We start from the raw sequence: 19,202 nt of genomic DNA, 5'->3' as shown, positions 1-19,202 counted from the left end.
TTAAAAAAGTTAAGGTGACACTGAGCTACGGGAAACAGATGTGGCTCTTTGTTGGCCGTACTAGCTTCTATCTTCCACTTCTGCCCTGTTTAAGATGGAGACGCCGTATTTTTCCATCATTCGCAGCCGTCTTTGATATCCTAAACATCCAGACCGAATTCCTTTAAAAAAGTTAAGGTGACACTGAGCTACGGGAAACAGATGTGGCTCTTTGTTGGCCGTACTAGCTTCTATCTTCCACTTCTGCCCTCTTTAAGATGGAGACACCGTATTTTTCCATCATTCGCAGCCGTCTTTGATATCCTAAACATCCAGACCAAATTCCTTAAAAAAAAAAGCTAGGCGAAGATGCTTACTCTATATGTCATCGTTTTCGAAGAAGCAAGTGTGACGATGTCTCTACGGAGGAGTTTCAAAATAGGCAAGAACCAGCCTATCATATCCCGAAGAAATGTAAATCACTTCGCAGTTGGCAGTTACCAGTGAGGATGCTTGTAACTATTTTCAGTTTGATTAAAGGGAGGCTCACATATTGTTTGAGCCTTTTTAGTTTATATCCTCCAAGTAAGGGGTTTTCATGCGTAGTCTCATGGTTTGGTGTTGCTTGTAATTGAATACAGTTTCAATCACCGCAAATGGCGAAAATATGATGCGTTTCATCTAAGCGCACCGGTTAAGATGACTGGGTCATATAACAAGAATGGACGGTACGAGGGCGCTGAAGAAAATTGTAGAAGCCAGAGCGTTCAACGTTAGAGACCAAGATGGGCCGGCGAACTAGCGGAGGACATCCATAAACTTAGGATAAGGAATCGGAAAAAAGTCGCAAGCGATCGAGATATATTGAGGCTCCACGTGCAGCAGGGCGAGGCTTACAAAGAGATGTAGGGCCAAAAGATGATGATGAAATTTAAGGTAAACATTTTACTTTAAAACCATTACCAGATGTGTACGTAAAAGAGGGAGTAACTGAGTATATCAAAAACTTGTTCTATCATACTATGTTAACTTTTCGCATTTGCACACATACATATATACATATACATATGCAGTAAACAATGTAGCTTCTTCAATATACTGAAGCACTTTGTATGCTATGCCTCGTTCCTATACGAGATTTATTTTTGGTCGACACAAATTAGTTGCTCATTTGTATTTAGGGCTTCTTCTACGCAAAAACTGAGAAACTATTAACGGAGAAACGCACGTAAATATGTATATGTGTATATGATAATTTAGTTCGTACATATGTACATATACCGGTCGCACAGAGCAATTGTAACTACGGAGTAATCAGTCATTCGCTCGTTTACACAACATTAGAAAGGCATTTCATTTGCGATTTGCATTCTGCCTACCGCTTTCAAAAGTGACGCCTAGATGCTACTAATGCATCATTTCTAGGCGGTAGCTCTTTGTTGATCTTTGACATTTATCAAGTAGACAGATTCACAATTTTACGCGTTAGAACAACTCATTCACATTATTGAATCATATTATAAAAATAGTCGATCTTTAAGAACAGGATATCGCAAAATTCGTTATTTGTTTGGTGGAAATAGTCTTCCGAATGAGTCGACATTAAATGCATAGTTTTAGCATTCTTGCATATTTCTAAATTTGTTCGTCCAAGCTTTTTGGTTCCCCTAATATAATAAATACTATTGAAAATATCAAACTTTACGAAAACCATCGCAGATTTGGCAAGTTCTTATTGCTAAAGCTATAAGTTAGCATAAAGGTTTATATGTCCATTTCAAAATGCTTTCATATACAATCCTCCTTTAATGCAGTGCTCTTTCTTATTGTCAATCTCGCTGAAATTTCATGAGGTTGGCATGCCTGGTTGTACCTCTGCATATACTATTCAACATCTCACTTCGCTATGGCGAGTTTAGCGATGCATCTGGAGATTTTCTTCGGTAACTCTCACTTACAAATGTGGAAACAAGAGTAGTTTATACAATTACAGGCCTATTGAAATTCTTTAATAGTTAAGGATAAGATTTATTTCTCCGTTAACAGTTTAAACTGCTCTGCAATAGGGTTTTGGCACGGGGCGTTCTACAATATCTAACCTTGCAGTTTTTAGTAAATATTGAATATCAGCGATTTCTTCTGGATCTCAAGTCTACTGCATTTACATCGATTTCTCCAAAGCTTTCGATAAAGTTTCTCATGAAATACTGATTTTTAAACGAGCTTGCCTAGGTCGGTAGGTAAGTGAAATGGTGAAAGTACTAACCTGGCACTCACAAATTTTGTAGAGGACATTATCCGAAAAAAGAAGCGCGAAATGGAAAGTTATGCTGAAGAGCATTGAGCATAGGTTTCTCAAAACAGGCGACCCTGGACGCAGGGTGAGTAAGTAAGTGTGCTTCTTAGGACGCCGTCTTGGCCCTCCACCTCGAAGCAATGCGGAAGCAGTCTCGGGGTGGAGGGAAAACTCCAAGAGAAGAGGGGGAATATTTTTAGTGGAATCACCACACACGTAGTAGCGACGGTTACTATATGGTGCGAAAGCATTTTTAACCCAACCTCACCGCCAAAAAAAAAAAACAAAAAAAAAAAACCTGGCACTCGCAAAGTAGCACTAAGGCTCCGTTTCGTTGCCATTATTAGAACTCCAACGGACATACATATATCAGTTTGCAAAGAGGGTTAAATGGTAAACCTAGCTTTTTCAAGTGTGAGTCAACCGTCGAATGACCGAGTTTGGAAATTCAATGGCGTGGAATTCCCAGACCTTTCCGCGTCCCGCGTTTATTGTATTAGGTCCATAGGGTTTTTGAAATAGTACACCAAGAAATGGAGCTCCAGCGCTTTCCTGACAAATACGTTGGGTAATTTCCTTTTAGTTTCGAATTTCAGTGAAACACCAAAAAGAAAAACGTTTTTTTCTAATAGCGGTCGCCCCTCGGCAGGCAATGGCAAACCTCCGAGAAAGCTCCTCATACAAAATATTTGCCGTGTGGAGTCGGCTTAAAACTGTAGGTACTCCATTTGTGGGACAACGTCAAGACGCACGGCTCAAATAGCAGGAGCAGCTCGGTCAAATACACAAAAAGGGTGTGAGGGCCAATTATATGTATATAATTCCCCTTTAACAACAGTCAAACGAATGCCAATGACCACATGGCAATCCCCTGAGACACAGACTTGCACACCCAAGAGATTCGATCCTCTTCTTTGAGGAGCTGACCAGTTTGGAACTGCTTGCCTAGGCTTTCACACAATTCCTTTGTTAAAGCTTAAGTCGCTTAAGTTGAAGCAACAGGTCGGGTGTTGTTTCTATTGCTAGTGCAGTGTCCGGCGTCCCTCAGGCAGTACTCTAGATCCGCTCTTTTCGTATTATTCGTAAATGACATTAGTTCTACTTTTTCATATGCTAAGCTTCTGCTGCACGTTGATGACTTGAAAGCTTACTCTTTAGTAAATTCTGCTTTTGATATGTTGAATTTTCAAGCTGAGGTTGAAAACCTTTCTTCGTAGTGCGCTAGATCTCACCTTTGCGTAAATATTAAAAAATACTCTCATGCCACTTACTAAACATCGTGTTTTATTTTTGAAACCTCCTATAATATTGCTAGCCATGTCCTGCAGACTGTTGATCAAATAAAATACCTCGGTGTTATTTTTTATGCGAAGTTTACATTCTTACTAAATTACTTTTATCATTTCTAAATTTTATGCGATGCTTGGTTTGATGCGGCGGAATAGCTCGGAGTTATCATCATCATCTATTAGCGTTACAGCCGGAGTGGGTTTTAGCTGCTTCAACAATCTTGTTCCATTCAACAAGATCCAGAGCTAGAGATGTACAGTGTTTGACGGCTAATTCTTTCAGTTCCTCGGTGACTTTATGCATCCAAGTTGTTTTTGGTCAGCCTTGGTGTATTGGACATGAAGGATTGAAGTCCAGCAGCAGCTTTTGTGGCCTGCTGTCATCCATGCGGATGATGTAACCTGCTGATGTGTTATGATAAATCTTCCAGTATCTTCGCCATTACAGAACCTTAGCAACTCCTTATTGTGCCTGAATCCGTACTCGCGTATTGGTCAACACGGGCCGAATGAGCGATATATAAATAGTGAGTTTGCAACTAAGTGAGAGATCTGGATTTCAAGAGATTTATGTCAGCGTAGTATGCACGATTCGTTGCCATTATCCTGTCAGATATACAGCCCAGTATGTTGTTGTCGTTACTTATTACTAATTACGTCTACTACGGGGACAATGGCTATATCGTCCGCGTGTGCTATAGACAAAGCAGACCTGGAAATAAATGCCCCGATCTCGTGAAGTCTTTATTAGCATAATACTAGATTGAAGATGGTTGTTGCAAGGACAGCACCTTGTTTCACCTTGTTATGGAAACTCTTTATTTGGTGCCTTTCAGCGTAAGCATCGTCAAACTAACCAGCTTTGGTGGGATTCCTAATTCATGCATTGTGTTGGCGATAGATTCTCTATGCATGCTGTCGAACGCTTGTTTGAAGTCAATGAATACGAGGTGAACGTCAAAACCTGATTCAAGGCATTTGTCGATATTTTGTTTAAGTTGAAAAGTTTGGTGGCGGCCGCCGTAGCCGAAAGGGTTGGTGCGTGATTACCATTCGGAATTCACAGAGAGGTCGTTAGTTCGAATCTCGGTGAAAGCAAAATTAATAAAAACATTTTTCTAATAGCGGTCGCCCCTCGGCAGGCAATGGCAAACCTCCGAGTGTATTTCTGCCATGAAAAAGCTCCTTAGCAAAATATCTGCCGTTCGGAATCGGCTTGAAACTGTAGGTCCCTCCATTTGTGGAACAACATCAAGACGCACACCACAAATAGGAGGGGGAGCTCAGCCAAACACCTAACAGAAGTGTACGCGCCAATTATTTATTTTTTTTTTTGAAAAGTTTGGTCTATTGTACACCTCTTTTGTACGTTCTAACCTTAAGTATGTGACCTCTTCGATCATATAATGTTCGCTTACTTCATATAAATCCCAAACCTCTGGAAAGTAGAAGATCTGTTCTCTCTTTAACGTTCGTATTGTGAAAGTATATGGCGTTTTAAAGGGAGGTTTTGACTGCGCTACCTACCTAAACCTGGGAGCGAAATCCGCGAGGAGGTTACTGGCTGCTGGAGTCTTCACTTGTAGAACCTTCGGACACAGCTCAATAGGAAAGTGGAGTTCAGGTTGCCCTACATGGCTCCGTACTTTATTGGGAGAGAAGATTTCGTACTACAATTGAAGAGGAGGGTTGACACAAAGGCATGAAGCCTGGCCATAGGATAGGTGGACTAATTTGACCACATGTAAAACAACAAAAGTTATGTGTAGAACTTACGACAAAAAACTGACTCAATTCGTACTTACGCTCTCGCGAAAGGACTGCAGAACTATCATAGGTATGCTAACAGGTCATAATCTATTGGCTGCACATGCGTACAAGATAGGCATTGCTAGCACGGACAAATGCAGGAAATGCAGAGAGGATGTTGAGGAAACTTTAGAACACCTTCTGTGCGTTTGTCCGGCATTATCAAAAACGCGTTTAAAATGCCTGAGAGCCCTGTTATTTGAGGGTCTGGAGTATGTCTCAAAAGCGGATCTCCCAGATCTGCTTAGATTCGCCCAACGCGCTGGCATCCTACATGATGTCTACTTTCAGAATTCATAGAGGTCGGTCTCCCACTGGTTTCGCTAGGGACCAAAAGGTCTATGCGTGGCTTATGGCCAACCAGGCTAACCTAACCTAACATAACCTACCTACCCAAAATAAACTTTAATGTTTCAAAGAATTTGTACGCTTTTTATGGAAGTAATAACAAAACAAATTATTACCGTAACCCGTCAATTGCTTGCGCTCTTTATGAGTTCAAACAGATATCAACTCTTATCGAGCTAGATTTTTTTTTATCTGGTCATGTTTTCATTAACCTTCTAAAATAAATAAATAAAAAAAAAAAAATATTATGTAAAAAGATTTCACCACAGATTTTCTACTGCTTATAGGTGTAATGTGGCAAAACTCCCACCAATTCGGCATTGAATTTTTACAATTTCTATACGTTAGCCATCTCTATAATTCTCTATGAGCAAGCATCACTATTCACACATAACAGAATAGTGACAACAGGTATACAATTTATGGTTTAAGCTCAAATATATCGATGCACATCTATTTTTTCTCTGCATATCAGATTTCTGATTATTTTTCGACAATGTGCGAATATTGCCAGTAACGACCGCCTCTCTCTCACTAAAATAGTGGCTATTTATTATTCAGAATGCAAAAAAAAACATAAAATTCAATAACCGTTTTGTAAATTTCATTGTATATAATCCCCTTCGATTTACCTGCTTTGGGACAAAATCTAGCTTTTGACGCTTACTTCCAAATCCTTTATTAACATTCATTATCACTCAACACAACACTCACTCATTAACGCACCTTTAATCACTCACTCATTCACACGCTCGCATCTATACTATTTGCTTACACATATACCAGCACATAGGTATATTGCATTTTATGAACTTGTTTCACATGCACAACTCTCAGCGCCCAAGTTCGTTTCCTGAGTCTTTAGTTTTTCAACACCTCGCCAATTGCCGTGCAACATTTTAGTTTCTTTTTTACTGATTTCTTGTCGGCGATTTACCACTAAATTTTCATTTATTACCTGGCAACGCAAACACCACTCGTTCAGCCATAAAAAAGAAAAAACGAGAAGAAACTAAAAAAGTGTAGAACAAAAACAAAAACTACATACATAAATACTCGTTCATGTAATATACATATGTAAGTATATGCCCGATAAGTAGCAATCACATTTGCCAACAGCGCCTCTGCATCTGCAAATACGTTTGTTCTGATTCTTTTATTGCCATTTTTGAGACGCTTTGCTTTTTACGATTGCCACGCTAACTGTAACATATTTATGGCGCTGCTGCTAGTATTGTTGTTTCTGCTGCTGCTGTTTGCTGTTATTGTGTTATTGCGGCTGCTGTTGCCAATGAATTTTGAGGCACGTACACGCATTTATGGGCTTAAGCAGCCGCACCAAAACCAAAATAGTTCACCTGCATGAAAGAAAAATAAATTGTTTGCTGTTGTTGTTGCAGTTGGTTTTCGTTTCTATTTCTCCCTTTGTTTTTGCTTAAAGAATTTGTATTTTCATTTCATTTTGCGGTTTAACCCCATACCAACTGTGTTACGCTGCTGCCATGCGGTTTGTTGCTGATAAATTCGTGCAATGCCTTAATTAACATCGACGGATTTTATGATTTTCGTTCTTCCTACTATTCATGAAATGTTTTAACTGAAAGTCTTTGGCGCGTGTCATACGGTCGATTTATTAAATGAATTCTCTACAACTCACAGTTGAGTAACTCACACTTTTAATTACTCATTTACTTAGCTTAATGTGTTTACTTTAAGTTAGTGATAGAAAAAATGGTAATGAGTTCCTGTAAATAAAACACTTAAGCCCGATCTTTTATTTTAATTGTAAAGTAATAGGAAAATAGATTTTACAAAAAATTGCTTTGGGGCAGTCGAGGGGTTATCATACATATCTTTGCTTTCACTTCCAGATGTATGCCATTAATGCAAGTTTATTGCTTGCTCACACTTAGATATATGGCAGCTCATGACTTCCTCAGTTTATAAGTATATAAAAGCCGATAGCATCAGAAGTCAACAGCAAATTAATAAAACGCGAAAATTTGTCAACCTAACAAAAAATAATGGTTTATTGAACAATGGCAAACAATTAAGACAGATGACAAATTCATAAATGAACACAGAGACAGACCCAGAAGGATGATAGAGAGGGTTGCTTGAGACGCAATTTATTCTAGTTGTAGATATTTTTTTTATTTCTTAAATTTTTTTTAATCTCAAAATTATTTTCACTGGGTTGTTGGCGGTAGAAAAATTTCGAAAATGTATGCTTTGCTAAAAGTTAGTGCAATTAAAAATTAATTCTAAGTGATTTACAAAATTTAATGAACTAATAAAATTAAAAAGTTAAAAACTAAAAACTAAAAAACTAAAAAAATGTAAGAGCTAAAATTAAAAGAGTAATACATGAATACCACAGGTAGATTGTGTTTCACTGTGGCGAGGAGGTACAAATGACATTGCCCTCTAGAAACACCAGAAAAACAGACTGGCAGAAGTTTAGGGGGGCGTTGCGGGATCTTGACGTGACGTCACTAAGCCTTCGAAATAAACAGACCATTGAGGCGGCTGTTGAGAAACTCAACGCTGCCCTAACTGAATGTTTTGAGTCAGCCTGTCCAATTCGACCTCTCCCTAACCGAACTCCCGTTCCTTGGAGGAATCGAGAGCTCCAGATGTTGAGGCATGAGTCGAGAAAGCTTCTAAACCGTGTCCTCAATACTAACCTTGCTGATACCGTGATGTTCAGAAGAACTACAAGAGGCTTATTCGGGAATCGAAAAGAGCCTCATATAGGGAATTCTGCAGCGGTATTTAATCTCTGAGTGACACGGCGAGATTGGTTAGGATCCTGAAAAGGGGCCCAACTGCAAAGTTCGGGTCTTTTAGGAAATCTGATGGCTCCTTCACGGAGCGGCAAAGTGAGACACTCAGCTTGCTAATGGAATCTCACTTTCCTGGTAATCAGCCCTTATTGATAGAGGCTTTTGTCAGAGCTGCTACACCTTCTCGGCATGACTGGTAAGTTGCCAGATATGTGGTGAATGAGGCCGCCATTCGATTTGCCATCAAGTCGCCCGGACCAGATGGCATATATCCTGCCATTCTGAAGGAGGGCGCAGAGTACGTCACAGCAGCCTTGAAGAAAATCTTCTCTGCATGCCTGGCACTGGCCTATGTACCACGCTGTTGGAGGATAGGGGGAGCTACCTTCATCCCAAAGGTTGGAAAAGACGATTATACCAGCCCCAAAAGCTTTATACCCATTAGCAAAAGTCTCGTACAACTGGTGGAATTGCGCATACGTCAGAAGTCGCTGAAGGCTCACCCTCTGTCTCCATTTCAGCATGTCTACCAAAGTGGAAAATCATGCGAGTCAGCACTGCTTGTTGCTAGGGTAGAGCTGGCCATCGACTACGCTATGGGCATCTTTTTAGACATAGAGGGGGCGTTTGATAATGCCACTTTTGACAGTATGTGTAGCTCTGCTAGCAGACACGGCCGAGACCGGATGCTAGTGAATTGGATTCGTTCGATGCTGCCCCAAAGAATCGGCTCGGCGCGAGCAGAAGAAGAGCTGCTGGTTTTATCCGAGGTTAATAGTGGTTGCCCCCAAGGCGATGTGCTGCCTCCATTGCTCTGGTGCAAGGTGATCGATCCTCTCCTCACCACCTTAAACGACTCGGAAGTCTATGCACAAGCATATGTGGGCGACGTTGTCTATTTGATAAAAGGCCCTTCGCTTATGAACGTTTGCAGAAAAGTGCAGAAAACTCTGGATCTGATTGACACTTGGTGCTGTGCGAATGGGCTATCGGCAAATACCACCAAGACTGGTATTGTCCTCTTCACCAGGAGGAAGAAGATTGATGGACTCGTTCTGCTAAAGCTAAAAGGGGTAACAATCCAGCTATCCAAGGAAATTAAATATCTGGGAGTAATGCTCTATAGTAAGCTCTTCCATTCAAAGCACTGACAAATTAAAAGGAAATCCAAGTGCGGTACAATAAACTTAATTAATGTCTGAGTGCTGCTCTAGCTCGGACAACAAAACAAAACGAAAACAAAAAAAAAACATGAACAGTTAACGCAACTAAAAACTAATAAAATAAAATAAATTAATAATATTAAAATACAATTTTAAACAATAAATTAATAATATAATATTTCAAATAATAAAATTTACTTTGTAGTTCTAGATAATATTTAAAAAAATGTTAGTTAATAAAGTTAGTGAAAATTAGTAAAAAAGTTAATGGAAAGAAAAAAATCATAAAATTGTAAGCGGTTAATAACATTTAAAATTAAATATACAAAATTAGTTATACCTCTAATTAATAAATAAATTAATAAAATAACTAAAAAATTAGTAAATATTAATAAAATTAAAAATTAACAAAATTTTAACTTAATAAACTTAATTTAGTTAATTTTAAACAATTTCCGAAATTCCAAACAAATAAGCAATAAAATTAAAAACCTAAAAACTAAAATATATAATAATAAATTACCTTTCTCCCAATATCAAACGAATAGAAAAATTTAAAAAAATTAATAAAATTAAAGATTTATAAAAAAAGTGTCAAGGTTGCAAGCGATATAAAACGTAAAACCAGTAGGATATAAATCAATAAAATTTTATCTCCAAAGATATGACGAGAATGTTGGGCTTCAAGCTCAACCGATACATGATTTTAATATAGTATAGATATTTATTATATTTGTTATATCTGTGATATTGTATGCATTTTTAATCTGTATTGTTGTAAAATAGGATTTAATCCTAAAATAAAGAAAAAGATGAAAAAAAAAATTAATAAAATTTATTTTATTGATTTAAAATAATATTTTAGGCAATTAATAAAATAAGAATTATTTTACAAGTTTTTTTAACCGCTCACAAAATTCTAAAAAAATTACAAACATATGTATATTCAGAGACATATTTCTTCATGCGGTTACATAAACTACCATTTTTAAGCAGAAAAAAAACTTGGTTCTTGTTAAATTTTTCTTTAACGCATATTCCTCTTGCGCTCAGACCCCATAAAAGGAGACCCCCACAGAATGCGCCTTTGCATATATTTTAGTTTCATACATAAGCATAGAACGAAAATAAAATAAAAGACATTGATAGATCTTAACCTACTCTCTCGCTTAAACATCACCTGCAGCCGCAAGCGATTTGTCACACCTCAAAACCAAAACAAGAAAGAAGACGAACAATATAAAATAAGCATCATGCGCCCCAACATAGAGTTATTGCAAAATATTTGCCATTAAGTGGCTAAGCAATTTCTGAATACCAATCTACACGTACGAGGTGTGGCTATTGAATAACTATGCTAACATTACTGGGGAAGAAGTATGCACCAGTTTTTGCGTAAAATTTTCTCTTTCAAAGGCAATACCCCTCACTTCTGTAAGCGAAGACGGCATTAGACGGCTTTTGTGCACCTTAGACCTGTTTTTGTTTCGTTCGAATAATGTTAAGTCAAACAAATAATCGCTATTTAAGGGGTTAAGAGTAGTCAGAATTTTCAAAAAATTGGATTTTGTTTTTTGGCATTTTCTTATATTAAAAATATTGTGTGAAACTTTGAAGTGAATTCGACAAATACTTTTCGAGTTATTCAACAATTAACAAAGGGCGTTTAGGTACTCCGGAGCGTTCGAGAGCAGGCAACTAGCTTTAAATACGTTTTCCTGCAAACTATGTTTTTTGAAATTTTGATCACTGCAATTTAAAAACCGCTTGGTAGATTTCAATAAAATTTATATACTGCTTTTGAAAAACATAAAAACTCGGTTTTTTTTCTCGAAAATCTTAAAAATATTTCCTGAGGTCCCCATATTGTTAATTTTGAAAAAAAACTTCGATCAGGCACAAGATTGTCTATTAATAAAACTAATTTCTTTTGTTCGATTGATTTTAGATGAATCTCCAAGGAGTTGTGATGATCACCGCAAGGGACTTCTGGAGAAATGGGGTCCACACAAACAGCGATATCTTTTACAATTATTAATTTTTTGTTTTTGAAACTTTGCTAAAGTCAAGCCGAACCATGACGTATTAAAGCTATGTTTTTATTTTTGTAAAATCAAGCAATTGACTAGCAAAACAAATTATTGAAACCCTTAAACTCTTACTTCTTTGGATGTCTGGCAGACCTACATAGGATCCGCAGAGATTCACAATATTTCATGTTTTATCAAGGAGACAAAGGTCCCCACATTGGGAATTAGATATTGGGCTACTCTATACTCTCAAAAAGAACGGCATCCACAGTAATCTAATCTAACCTAAGAGAGCAACAAATTATTGTAAAAGCTCCCAAAGTTTTTCTATACTCAAGAGATTATGCACCTTTACTGGGTTTCTGAAGAACAAATTGCGACTAACTTCACGTTTTTGTTCCGAAGAATTTTTTTTTTTGTGGAATAAGAAAAAATTTCCGAATTTTTCGCGGACTAGCACCAGGTCATTTCATATTTTCTGCCAACAGGTTTCTAGGTAAATGTAAGTGCGGCTTACTACTCGCCTTTTTTTTCGGGTCTTGCACTGAGCGATTTCACCTTAAAAGACAGTGAGACAAGGTCCCTTTTAAGATGAAATCTGCAGAAATTGTAAACGAGAAAATGGCCAGTCGAAGACTTTCAGCACTTTCATGCGAACAATGAAAGGGAAGTGTCTATTGAAGGTGAAGAAAATATCCATGGAATCAATATAAGATGTTTTGTAGCGTCAATCTCTTTATTTAATACCCCCACCTCTTAAGTATGCACTTATATATACATATATACATATAGCACTTAAAATTAAGTAAATAGGAAGCTACAACCGCTTTTCAATGAGATCGCGTGTCATCTGACAATTTTGATGTGCGTTTTCTAATGTTTTTGCATGAAAATGAATTGTGTCACAATAAAAGTTACCGACTTTAAAATTAAAAAAAAAATATGGTGTTGACTTGAGCAGCTCTGACATTTTTACTGGTAGGAAATATCGAAGATGGAAATGAAATTGCTGATAAAGTTGCCAGGAAAGAGTCGACAGAACCGGTTTATGGCTGGACAATTTCTTTCTTAAAAAAGCGCAAGGCAGATGGAGTTTTATCTTATCGTGTGCTCACTAAAAATTACTTTGACCTCAGTACGTCAGAAGCAGAACACTTATAGTTCCAATATCACAACTCAAAGTGGTTTTCACCGATCAAACGTAGAAGCTTGGACTTCCGTACGACTCCCATTACAGACGCTCTGCGGATATTGCAGAGAAAGATAATGTTGAACACTTTCTTTGCAAGTGTCCGGATCTGTCAGCTGGGCGTTTGAGGTCCCTTTTGGGGATAGCTTGAGGGAGCTCTCCAGCCTAGATCTCTTTTCTCTCCTCCACTACAACAACAGCGCTCTAGTACTACTTGTAATGTTCCTGTGGTACTCTTACAATCTAACTAACCTACCTAATATCCAATATCAAAAATGCGACACCATTTTCGGCAGTCTAGAGACTCCACTGTTGAACGATGGGGTCGAATATATCAAAACACCCAAAGGGTTTTTCAACTTAGCTTTCACCTTTGTTACTGGTGCAACTATTTTCACTAGAAGCATTCAGACCTACGAATAAAGCGAAGCTAGCTGGCCTAGAAGTTGTTGTCGGATATATCAAGTACTTGGTTAGATCGCAAAGCAAGAAGAAGAGTTGAACGGAAGAGTTGGTAAGGGAATATTCTGCGAGGAGCTCCCCATCAAGCTCAAATTTAGGTTTCCGGGCTACTGTAGTGTTTTCCAAGCGGAGGTAGCTGGAATTGAGTAAGCAAAGGATTAGTTGCTTCTTCTTCTTAATTGGCACTATAACCGCTTACGCGATTTTGGCCGAGTTTAACAAAGCGCGTCAGTCGTTTCTTTCTCGTGCTAACCGGCGCCAGTTGGACACACCAAGTGAAGCCAAGTCCTTCTCCACCTGATCTTTCCAACGCAGAGGAGACCGCCCTCTTCCTCTGCTACCACCAGCTGGTACCGCATCGAATACTTTCAAAGCCGGAGCGTTTGTATCCATTCGGATTAGTTGCTTACTCCTATATTTATTGTAAAGGACGTAAATATCTACTCCGACAGCCAAGCGCCACTTAGGCCTTTTGTCTCGTTGTTTGGGTTCTCGGTAACAGCGGCATAGAAGGAAACTGCGAGGCTGATGAACTGGTTAGACAGGGTACCGTGGAGACGGTTTCATTACAAAACGAGAGGGTTGGGAATCCCTTGAGAGCCTGTGGTATACTCCAGGAGAAATGGGCCTCACGTGAACTCAGCAAGCGCTAAGCTAGTGCGCCAACGTGCAAGGTCGAGAGATTCTTCTGATCACGGGTAGATCGGGAGCACTCGAGAAAACTTGTAAAGCTAACAAATCCGCAACTCTCGAGTTCAATAGGTATCTTTAGGAGTTCATTGTCCGTTAGGTGTCCATGCCGTCTTACTTGAGATTGCTTCAGTTCTTTCTGTGGAAGCTGTCTAGAGGATGAGATGGGAATCATCTCATCACATTCCTCTCAGCTTCTCTGCTCTCGTTGGGCAAATATTTAGAATTCATCAGTAGCTTAAAGCGGTTAATACGAACGTAGTTAGCCTCTGATGGTCGTCATTCTCTAATCCAAACTCTTTTCTTTATCTCTTCGCCTGTTTGGTTCTTTCATAAGTAAAAAAGCAGACAAGTTTCAATTTTTTGTCCAAGTGGACCCCTCGTGTGAGCAGCCATTTATTCTATCCTAACTTGAAAGTCGGACCTAGCAGTTTACTCAATTTGTATAGCAGATCTGCTTATCTGCATAAACGACAGTCTACAGGCTACAAAAAGAAGCACTTACGCACACCTCAAACTGCTTGAAACCCAAATATTGTCATGGGCATGTAGGCTACAGGTCTATGGGACCCTTATAAGACCAAATGCGTCGTATGATGGTGCGCAAGGATGCAAATATCGTCTGCGTAATCGAGGTCGTTTAAAGATCTACGTAGATCCGATGTGATACCTCTCTGATTAGCTAGAGCCTCGCCTAAGATGAGAGCGGGCAACCTTGTTTAACTTCAGATTTTATGCTTATTTTATCGCTTAATTGTCCTTCATGCAGAATTCGGGAGCGTGTGTCTGTATATAAGTTTATTACGAGGCTAATTATTTATCATTATTTAAAAAAATTCATAATGTATGATGTATCACGGCCAAAATAGCGTCGTGTGGAAGAGTATCGAATGTCTTAGCGAACAATAAATATTGAATAAAGCGGTGATTAATACGCCACGCTTTATTGTACTATTACCCGAAGGCTGTTTACGTGGTCAACACATGATCGGTGCAGCCCGAAGCCAGCCCTGGGTAGGGTTCTTGGATTCGCTTATTTATAGTACTCGCCAATGCGGGACGAGTGATTTATATGGTCTCAAGACCTTAACTCCGAAATAATCTTATTTTTATGGTAATTGTAAATAGAACTGCTCACTTATCCTAATCGCCATGGCATTTCGTACTTCAGAATTCTATTTAATCACATTAGGATACACAAGAGTGTATATACGAGAACTATTAAACAACAAATGACAATTGCAGCGGCAATGTTGCAATAACTAAAATGGCATTACATTGGCGGGTACATCCGTGTTCTAGAACGTGAAAGGCGTAAAATTCTGGAAATTGAATACTATGTATGGTACCAAAGCCACGTTCACCATAAATATTCAACGAATATGGATAAACAAACTTGTAGTTAGTTGTGGACGTGCAACACTGTGCACGGCCTGCAAAACTAAATAAAATGCACAACAGTTGAGCAAACAATCCAATAGACAACAAACAGCAAAGTCGGCTAAATAGTTGATAATGTCAGCAGTAGCGGTAGTACGAGTAGCAGTGGCCAAAGACAAAGTGAGTAGAAGAACGTTCAACTAGACGGGCACGCATCAACGAGAGATCAACAGCTTAACGGACCAAAGCACAGAACGATGGCAAACGTCTTTTGGTGGCGACTGTCGTTGCAATTGTCTTTGCCGCTGTCACACTAGTTGTTATTGTTAGTGTAGTGTTAGCTAATGGTGGCTTGTTGTTGTAAACGATCACTGTGCAGACCTATTTACGTATGGAATTGGATTGGATAAATATTTGCTGTCACAGAGTCTATTTGTTGATAATGATGATGGTGGTGAGGATGATGATGATGGTGACGTCTGCGCCTGTCTGACGGCTACACTAGCTGGCCATTGATTCTGGCGCTGCTTGTTTTTCACTTCCAAATGCCAATACTTTTCGAACACGATCGGTAAATACCAAAGCAATTGCTGCCATCGGCATTACTGCCACCGCTGTGTTATGAAGTGTTAACTGCTTAAGCTGGAAATTGTGTTGTTGACCAGTCTGAGTGATTGCATCGTTTGATTTGTTGTCTCACCTTGATTTTTCTCCTCCCAGTTGCTGCCTCTTCGATCGTTGCTTCCCGATCGAGCTACCGGTGATATTTGAATGTTACTCAGGCATTTTCTTGCCACCTGCATTGCTTTTTGAGTGGCTGAGTGGTTGAGTGGTTAATGGACTAATATTTTGGAATACCTTCTTCACATTAAGCAGCAAATATTCAGTAGAACTATAACTTACAACGCCTCACACAAATGAGACATTCAAATGTTTGTTTTGTAAAGCTAGATGATGAAAAGGGAGAATCTCAGTTACAGCACAATCTAGCCGTGAAGCTAAGCTTTAGTATAAGTTTTTATGTGTTCGCTAATAATAATTTGAGCAAAAATACATATTTCAGTGATATCCACATACTTTTTTTGTTCACTCCTCTCGGGAGCATAGGGCCTCGACAATACTCTTAAAGCGTACACGGGTTTGTGATGTCGTTTTTGCACCGTCCCATGAAATGTCGGCTTCAGCCAGTTCGCCCAACATTGACCCTATCGAAGCGTTTTTTGGGCGACCACGATCTCTGCTTCCTTGCGAGTTCCAACCCAGTGCCATTCTCATGATGCTATCTGGTGGTTTTCTCAGCGTGTGACCTATCCATCGCCACTTTCTGCGTTTGATTTGCCTAAGAATGGGTTTCTCATTTGTTAATCTCTACGATTAGGAAAAAAAAAGTTAATATTTTAGTGAAAATTTATGTTAATTCTACCTTATAATACGAGTGAAAGTATACCTTAAATACAGTGGCTCACATAAGTATTTTGCCCATGACGACGATTAAGAAAATGTCTATATTTTTATACTCTATTAATGAATTATTGTACAAGCTATGATAACCTGGGATCCAGCTGTTTTATAGGGATTCTTCTTATTCTTCTTGATTGGCGTGATAACAGCTTATGCCAATTTGGCCGAGCTTAACAAAGCGCTCGCTTCTTTCTCGTGCTACCCGCGCCAGTTTGGCACACCAAGTGAAGCCAAGTTCTTCTTCATGCAACGCATAGCAGGCCTTCCTCTTCCTCTGCTAGCGCCAGCTAGTACCGCATCGAATACTTTCAGAGCCGAAACGTTCGTATCCATTCGGACCATGTGATTCAGCCAACGCAGCCGTTGGATCCTTATTCGCTGCGCTATGTCAATGTCGTCGTAAAACTCATAAAGCTGATTGTTCCATCGTCTGCGATATTCGCCGTCACCAATATGCAAAGGCCCAAAAATCTTCCGCAGAATCTTTCTCTCAAATACAACAAGGGGCGCCTCATCGGATATTGTCATCGTTCAAGCTTCTGCGCCTTGCGTTAGGACTGACATGAAGAGAACCTTATAAAGTTTTAGTCTTATTCGTCGTCAGAGGACTTTACTACTCAATTGTTTAAAGTTGCACCTGTTGACAAGAGAGATTCTATGTTGGATTTTAATTCTGACATTGTTATCGGTGTTAATGTTGGTTCCTAGGTAACCGAAGTGTCTCAAGAGCCGTGAAATCATAACTGTAAACAGTGACGTTGGTGTCGATAGGCGAGTGCGCCGACTGTTTGATCGACGACAAGACCTCGTTCACCACCCATTCGCTTTGCTCCCGTTGCTTTGTTGTGGCTTTTCTTATTAATAATCTGCAGAAAATTTAACACATCCGGGCGATGAGTGCGTACTAATATCAGGATGGTCACTAGAAACTGGAGTCAAATGTAGGTAGCTCTTAACAATATTGAGCATTGGTGAAAATTACATTGAAAGGAACAATACTGCAATTGCTTTCTGAGGGTAGTCTTAGGTAGTAAGATGACCTGGAAACAAAAGGTCTCTCAAACACTAAAAGTCTTCTGGCAGTGGAGGAGAACCGTTTGTAAGGCATGCGATCTCTTCACTGATAGTACATCACCCTGATTAGACCTATTAGTACATATGCCTCTGTAGTCTGGTGGAAGGCTCCTATGGTTAATTCCAGAGTTAAACCCCTAACCAGACTAGAGAAAAGTGTGTGCTTGGGTATAACAGGTGCTATGAGTACGACATCTGGCGATGTGCTTAATGCTATCCTGAACTTGCAACCTCTAGATCTTCAAATTCGAAACGAAGCGATGAAGGCGGCGTGTAGGCTCAAGTTAAACGGAGTCTGGAGACCCTAAGTACACCACCGCTACAAAACAGATGGTTACGGTATTCTTAGCGGAAGTCTATGTCATCTTGAATGTAGAGATACTGGCTAATATAGAAAAAGTGGGGGGATATAGAATATTGTAGTGACAGTCAAGCTGCACTAAGATCCCTTATTAACCCACGCTGCACTTCGAAATTAGTCGGTGGACGCAAAACAAAACTAAACATAAAAGTTTGTCTTATTTGGGTGCCTGCACATTGTGATACTACAGGGAACGAGTTGGCTGATAAACTTTCTAATGAAGGCTCTGGAAGCATACCACTAGGTCCTGAACTCTTTCTAGGTGTCAATTCTGCATCGATTCAACTTTAAATTGACGAATTCATGAGGCCTACCCATAGAAGACGTTGGTCTGAGTTGGGCTCCAGCAGAGTAGCCAGGTGCTTCGTGATAGAACAAAAAAGGAAATTAGCGACCTTTCTACTAAAACTTGGTAGGAATTACCTGAGAATACTCAGCATACGGCTACCATGGGAATTATTGGATTCTAATCTCGGTGAAACACCAAAATTAATAAAAAGTTTTTGTAATAGCGGTAGCCCCTCGGCATGCCATAGCAAGCCTCCGAATGTATTTCTGCCATGAAAAGGCTCCTGATAAAAAATATCTGCCGTTTGGAGCTTGAAACTGTAGGTCCTTCTATTTGTGGAACAACATCAAGACACACACCACAAATAAGAGGAAGAGCTCGGCCACACATCCAAAAAGGGTATACGCGCCTATTATATACATATAAATATATTATAATATACCTATTTTGTTGTGATAATGAGGATACTGCAGAGCACTTTATCTGTAGCTATCCGGCGTTTTCTAGAATCAGACTTAGGCTGTTGGGTTGCCTACTGTACTGAGTATGAGTATGGTTCATACTCTTCCTCTTCCGAATGTCTGAAGATTCATTAA

This window comes from Anastrepha obliqua, chromosome 2 (genome assembly GCF_027943255.1).
Source record: "Anastrepha obliqua isolate idAnaObli1 chromosome 2, idAnaObli1_1.0, whole genome shotgun sequence".
Classification (NCBI taxonomy): Eukaryota; Metazoa; Arthropoda; class Insecta; order Diptera; family Tephritidae; genus Anastrepha; species Anastrepha obliqua.
This window is presented reverse-complemented; position numbering follows the sequence as displayed.